Genomic DNA, 8208 nt, shown 5'->3' on the forward strand with positions numbered 1-8208 from the left:
TGGGATTGTCGGAATAAGAAAGGCTTGAATAAAGTGCCTATAAACACGTGTGTAGTACTAAGTGCAGGCTACTACGTGTATCGATAGATAATGGTCACATGTGTAGTACTATGTGCAGGCTACTATGTGTACTGGTAGGCTTTGGTCACGTGTGTAGTACTATGTGCAGGCTACTAAGTGAACCGGAAAGTTTGATCACGTGTGTAGTACTATGTGAAGGCAACTACGTGTATCGAATGATAATAATTACACGGGTGGTACTATGTGCAAACCACCGAATATTCGCTATTATACCGACGTGTTCAACGGGATATGAGTATTGATAAAAAAATATGAGTATATGATTGAAGTGAAAAAATTTTCTAAAGAGTAACTGGAGTGATGAAGTTTCGTACTGTGCTTACAAAATAAATTATTGTAATGTTTTATAAATGAGAGAATTTGAATTAGAACAGATTCGAATAGTGGAAGTGATGTTAGTTTGAAAAATCACCAAAAATTATAGAAATTGAGTTATTGGTTGAATTAAATATGGAATTAAATCTAAATGAGTCTACTTTCATATAAAAGAAGCAAATCAAGCAAAAGAGTTGAATATTTTGAGATATGTGAATTTTAGTGAGGCAGGGTCGGATCTATTTCGGAATCTCATGTTCTGACTTAGAAAAATCATTAACAATTGTAAAAAAAAATAATTATGAGATATAATTTATATTACTAGAATCCTTAATGAGTCTATTTTTAGAATAAATAAACAAAAATAACATCCAAATTTTGTACAGTGAGATAATTTATTTTTAGTGAAGAGAGGTCAGAGATGTTGAGCAGTGAAATAGGGGTGACTTTTGAAGAATCAACTGTATTAATTTGCCAATTCAAAAATTCTGAACATTTTATGATAAGACTTTATATGAGTCTAGTTTTAGGGAAAATTTACAGAACTTAGTTTGGAGTTCCGTAGCTCTGGATAAAAATAATTTAGTGACTGCGATGCAGAAAAACAGTTTGCTGGAATTTGAATAAATATCAAATTTATGGTTGATTAAAATTATGTTATCTATGGAAACATGTTTTAAATTTTTTTATCAATTACATACGTACTTACTAAGCTATATTCTTACTTCTCTTTCTTTTTTCTTGTTTTATAGTGTTATAAATCATCTCGAAATCTGGACAGAGTCGGGGATCATCCACACTATCTACATCTTTTGGTATTTTGAAACCGATATTTTTGAATTATGGCATGTATAGAAGACTTAATTTTAATGTGATGTATATATATACTGATTACTACTTAGCTTAAGATGTTAATGTATATTAATTGATAGTTTTTTTTTTAAAAAAATGCTAGCGAGGTTACTTTGAATGTCGTGAATTATTTAATTATGTTTAAGTATATAGCTGTATTAGTTGAAATATTGAATTGGTTTGAGATTGCGTTTTGAAAATTTGCAGGAGGGACTAGACATTTATAAAAGGGATTATGTCAAAAATTTTATAAAAAAAAACTCTGATTGTATGAAAATATGTATTTTATGTTTGATAATACTTTTTACCCTGTTTCGGTGATGAACACGGGTAAGAGGTGTTATATTTTAGTGGTATCAGAGCCAGGTTTAGCCAGTTCTCGAACTAACAAAATATGTGTGAAAGTCTATCTATACATGCCATAAATATATTGTGATAGTGTGATGATTCTGACAATTTAAAATTGTGTTTTTATATAGTAAATGGATCCCGAACGAGTTATAGCGGATGATGTAGAAAGCAATGCACCGGCTCCCGTGCAAGGGACCGCGCCTGAGGAAAGTAGACATGGAACTAAAACACATAGTCAGGATGAGGCTCGAGAAACCTTCCTTCATATGATGAATAATTGGTACACAGAGTTTATTCGAGCAAATCCTAATGTTCAACCTCCTCCACCCCTCCTATTCCTCAACTGGTTCCTGTAGCTTCACAAGGTGTTGAATTGGTGAAATTGAGAAAACCCCCAGTTAATAAAATCGAAAACAAGGGGTAGAAGATTTCATGGCTAACATAGATGATGATCCCGAGAAGGTAGAATTTTGGCTTGAAAATTCTATTCGGGTATTTGATGAATTATCGTTGTAATACCCAATTTATGCCCGGCCCACATACATAAAATAATAAAATCAAATAGAAAAAATAAATGTCCAGTTTCTTTACAAATTCAACCCAAAACAAAATTATTTTAGCCCAATTAAATTACCCAACACCAGACCCAAATAATAAAATCCTAACCCAAAACCTAATTCGGCCCAACCTAGCCTAAAGCATTCTCCGAACCCCGAAACCCTAGCCTTCAGCAACCAACAACGCCGCCGTCGAACCCAAGGCCTCCTCCGCGCGTGCTGCACCTCTGTGCGCATGCGTCTCCTCCAGCTGGCCTTCGTACACGCCACGTCCACCCTCCGTACGACCGTACCTGCAGCACACAGACAAAGAAAGAACAAAATAAGAAAAAAAATAAAAAAAATAACAAAAAGGAGGACTTTGTATTTTTCTATTTATTTTTTATTCTGTATTTCCGGCTATATAAGCCAAGATTCAAGACCTGTATTCTTCCTTACAAAGATTTTAAAAAGAAAATACAAAAAAAAAACAAAAAGGTGATTCCTTTGGCTATCTTTTTTTCTTTCTTTTTTCCTCCGATTGATTATCTTTTTCTTTTTTTCCTATGTATAAAAACGAAAAGAAAAAGCAAGAGAGAACTTACCGTTGTGACAGTACCAACGGAGCTCCATTCACTCCGTTCGAAATCGGAGTTGGTTGGGATTTCGGGATTGCGGCGCAGAGAACCTTTAGGGTTCTTCAGTTTCTTTTTTAGAAAAATCATAGGATGCTGATTTGCTTAGGTTCATTTTAGTTTATATACGTGAAGGAAACGACGCCGTTTTAAGCATGCCTCAGTAGCTTTAAAAACGACGCCGTTTAGAAGCCTCAGACCAGCGCGGTGACCCGACCCGAGGGAAGGATCCGCGCGTTTATGCCCTATGGTCTATTTGCGCAATGAGCCCCTCTGCTTTTTTTGTGTTGTTTCAATTTGATTTTCTTCTTTCTTTTTAATTTGTATTGCACATTTGGTTCCGATTCCATATGGGTCCATGTTCAAACGGTGCCGCTTTCCATGTTTAATTTCAAATATCCGGATTCTTGCGTTTATTTTCTGTTGTGGTCTCTCAGTTTTTAAATCGAGTACGAATTTAGTCTTTCTTTTATTCTTATTTATTTTTATTGCCTATGTAATTTTGTCTTAATTTCAATTTAATTTTCGTTCCCCTAGTTTATTTTATTTTTGTTTTGTTTTTCTTTTGATTGTGTTTCGATTTTAACTAAAATTTTATTAGCTTAATTTTAAATCAAATTAGTTTTTATTTTGACAAATTTAGCTTTTTATTTATAATATTATTTCAATATTTCAAATTAACATGTTTTAAATTCATCATACATTATTTTTAGAGTCTATTATATACTGTTATTTTCAAACTTGACATGATATTATTTGGTTCATTATTTATTAACATATATTTTTATTAGAATTTAATATAATTTTTATATATTCTAATGTTTTGTTTTAGGTTATATCTTAAATTTTTTTTGTATATCTATATGCTAAATGTTTATATAATATTTTTTAAAAATGTTGTTATTTATTTTAAAATTTCTATACGTAGGACATATTGATTTTTATTTTTTTAATCATCTTGGTATATCTTTTAAAATTGATGATAGATTTATTTAATTTTTGAATATTGATGTTGGTATTTGTATAATATGATTAAAATCATTGTTTCTATTCTTGTCTGCATTTATCTATCGCTCATGCAATTATCTTTTACGTCATACATTGTTGTTCAATCATACTGCATTTGCATTAAAAATTATGATTCATTAAAGCATAAAAATCATTTTATTCCGAAAATTTTCAAAATACTTGGTGCTCGCGATTCTCGAGAGAGTTGTGCCCTAACTTACTGGGCTTCGATTCTTCTCGATGAATTTAGATAATCAAGTGTTCAATTTATTAAAACCATTCAATTTTAAAACCAAGCATTTAGGATTTCAAAATGTCGGGTCCTAACTCACTGGATGTGACATTCTGTTATCCCGATGTCAAAATAAAGGCAATATTCGATATTTAGGAATTTTGGTGGAATCGAGCCCTAACTTACTGGGATTTGATTTTCTCATTTGACCCAAATAATCAGATATCCTTCTCAAAATGCATAGGTTTTAAATTTCAAAAGATAAACTTATTTTTGAGGATTTGAAATGTTGTACTTTAACTTAATGTGTGTGGCAATTTATCTCCTCGAAATAAGTGAGTCTTACCATCCAATTCATTTTATTCGAATTTTCTTTTTAAAGGATTGTATTCTAAAATCTTTTCAAAACTTCAACATTAAGACATTAAACAATCAATTCGGTACCAATTTTGGGCGTCACGAGGGTGCTAACCCTTCCTCGTGCGTAATCGACTCCCGAACCTTTTTCTCAAAAATTCACAGACCTAAAATTTTTTTCAAGGTGATCCGATCACACCATAATAAAAGATCAGTGGTGACTCCCCATCTTGTTTTCAAAGTCGATTCCCGTTTTTCATTTTTAAAATCAAAAAAATGGTTTCGACAGCTTGGCGACTTCGCTGGGGACCATAGAGAGTCAAGCCGTAAAATTGATTATTTTCTGTTTTATCGTCAAAAATTGAAAATTACGATCCTTTCTTTGCTTTTGATGGTATGATTTGAAGTTTTTATATTTGATTGTTTCTTTGCTTTCTTGGTATTTGCATCATACTGCATAAAGACTATTTACTCTTACCCTTTTAAGTTGGAGTGAGAAGCTACTCCTTCGTGAGGTTTTCACCTTCGTGCAGGATAGTGGATCACTTTCGGAATACATCCGTACCTTTGTCTTCGTGAGATTTTCATCTCCGTGCAACCATAGGGAAATGCATTCCCGTGAACCGAACTTGGTCTGTATAAGCCTATAATGGGTAAAGATCGAGGAATCTGTTGGTTTGGGTACCTTGACTTTAGAGCCAAACTACATGTAGAAGACCTTAGAAACCTATCCTAGGTAGAGCCCTTCCAAATCCTAGCGGTTACCCGACTAGGTACTTTTGTTTTCCTTGTTTGCTTCTATTTTGAACTAACCCCTCTTGTTATGTTATGATTGCATTGCATTTGCATCTTAGGAAAGAGATATTGATCCAAATCCAATTACTAAATTAGAAAGCTTGTCATGGAATATGGATTCCTTGATAAAGTGGAAAACAATAGTGCTGCCTAAAGATATTCTGAGAAAAACAAGAAGAGCGATGGAAGAGTTCGTGACCTTACTTCGTGGCCTGAGGATTCAAGGTGATTGTCTAAGAGCCTTCGACGTTCCAACTCCCTTAAAGAAGCTGACAAGCCTTATGAAGATGGGCAGATGATGGATCGCGACCAAGATCAAGAAAATGAGCTAGCAGTGGCATCTAGTGGAAATTGGCGAGATTATCACAAACATACGAATGAAGAAAAAGATCGATGTTGTCTCTTGGAATATAAGGGTGAGGCCGTACATGCATCTTCTTTATGTAAAGGAATTTTCTTTCTAGAAAAGTTTCCTAAATGTAATTGAATCAGAATCAACATCTCTTTAGGCATTCATTTCATGCATTTGTATTACATTGCATTACATGCATTAAAATCCATTGAATGAGTCTAAACGAGTAAATTTATTTCAGCTAATCTGGAAAACCAACCAACCAAACACCCTTACGGTATCCAAGCAAAGACTAGAGAAATGGAACAAAGGTTGGAAAAATTAGAGCGAATGCATATACAGATGCAGGAGCAATTGACCGAATTTTAACAGGAGATGAGAGATTAGATGCTAGAATTACAGAGAACCATGATGAGCCAGTTCAACCGATTGCTAGCTGGAGAAAAAAAGAAGGACCCGATGGACCACTCTAGGGTTGATAATGAGGATTTTGCTTATTTCCTAGATTGTACTTCGACAAGTGCCCAGGTCCAGCCAGATGAGTGCCTATAAGGGGCACTCTTCACTATCAGATCTCAATAATACCAGACTGGTACAGCAACACCAGTGAGTTGCCTGACGGACCCAAGATCCAATTTAGGGAACAATTTTCCTATTGCTCTTAAAAACCCAACTGAAATAAAGCAGTCGAGGGTGGAGCACCTAGGTATTACGAAGGCCTCAAGGAAGAAGGGGAATGAAGAGGATAATAGAAGGTCAGTCCCAAAGAAAAAGGAGAATGAAGTGAACCATGTGAGTACATACAACAAGTCAGCGAACCAACCAGGGAAGATGGTTGCTAATCAACAAGGCTCATTGAGACAAGAACCTAGAGTGAAACCAGGTACTGAGAAGCTCTAGTTCACACCAATTCCGATGTCATATAAAGAGCTGTATCAAAGCTTGTTCGATGCGCATGTGGTGTCCCCCTTCTACTTAAAACCCATACAACCTCCATATCCCAAATGGTATGACGCAAATGTACAGTGCGAATATCATGCAGGAATCACGGGGTATTCGTTAGAAAACTGCACTGCTTTCAAGAAACTGGTTGAAAGACTCATTAACATGGGTGTTGTCAGATTTGATGACTCGTCTAGCACAGAAAATCCACTACCTATTATACTGATAATGGGGTAGACAAGAAGCCATGGTGAGTTCCATCACGAGAAGGGGTACGAGACCCAAGAGAATGTAGAATTGAAGGACTCGGCTCAGGGCATGATGGACGACAAGGAGATGAGGCTCTGCGAGGAAATCATACACACAATGTTGGGAAATGTTCACATCGACGAAAAAGCAAATGAAAAGGGACCTTGTTAGATATCTGCCCTTATAAATCTGGATTGTTCTAAGTAATTGGCTTGCAGAAGAAATCCCTGTAGTTTTTAGAGCCTATCTAGAGTAATGTTCAGAACATTTTTGTTTTTTTAGCCTAAAAATGATACAAATTCCTTTGTGAAAAAGGCTCATGTCTGAACGTTATTATTCTAATGAAATACATCTTTACGATCACTTTTGAGCCAATGTTATTTCATTCTTTTTGAATAATTATTTCTGATTATTTTATTCTTTTAGATTTTCTTCCACGTCATTCATTCATTCATAATCATATTGTATAAATAATTATTCATGAGTTTATACATTCTTTTGTACATTCTTCTGTACTTATTATGGGTCCCCAGATATCAATTACGTGAATGATTCTACTACAGACCCAGATTTTCCTTTTGAGCGAGGCATGTGTTCAGAGGGATCTCATGACTTTGAAAATGACAAAGGTTGTAGCTTATCTCCGGACTTATTGAAGATGGTGGAGCAGGAGGATAGACAGATCTTACCTCACAAGGAATCATTAGGAATTGTGGGCTTGGTGAAGATTAGAATTGACATGACCACAAAGATGAAGTGAGACCTCATTAAGTCATTCTAGAGTTCAAAGATGTCTTTGTATGGTCATACCAGGATATGCCCGGGCTAATCGCTGATAATGAAATCTACACAGCAGCGCGATGGCAGAAATTTGCAATATGAGCGATGCAATTCTTTGCCGGGGTAATACCTTTCTCGTTGATTCAGCATAGCTTTGCCCATTTGAAGTCGAGTTTCTATCCCTTCACGATGTTGTTGGATTTTATCCTGATAGAAGAGGAAGATCAAAAGGTTCCAGTCGCAGTTTCGCCCCAAAAGGCTCTATAAAGGAAATTCGATATCAGAGAAGATTCTTCGAAAGGGATAACAAGGACTTGCCTAATCCCAAGAATTCAGATCCAATTCAAAAAAAAGAGCAAAAAAAATCAAAATCAAAACAAAAAGAAGAAAAAGAAAAATAAAAAATCAATGTCAAAATGAAAATGAAAAAAGAGAGAAGAAAAAAAGGGAAAGAAAAAAGAAAATGAGAGGTCAAGGCAAAAATCTGCAAAGGGCGCTTTGACCAAAGGTGGATTTAAGTCGAAAGCCCGAAAAGGGTGACTCAAATTTCGAGCACAATGGGGCATGGACATCACCATTATCGAAGACTTCTAATTGGCATTGCTTCATTTTTTTGAGAGGCTACTTCATGGGCCAAAGTCATCATATACCGATACAGAATTTCAGAGAAGATGGTATTGGAGAATGCATTGAGCTCAAACAATAGCACGATAGCTGAGGTTT

Source organism: Gossypium hirsutum, chromosome D03, assembly GCF_007990345.1.
Source record: "Gossypium hirsutum isolate 1008001.06 chromosome D03, Gossypium_hirsutum_v2.1, whole genome shotgun sequence".
NCBI classification, from domain to species: domain Eukaryota; kingdom Viridiplantae; phylum Streptophyta; class Magnoliopsida; order Malvales; family Malvaceae; genus Gossypium; species Gossypium hirsutum.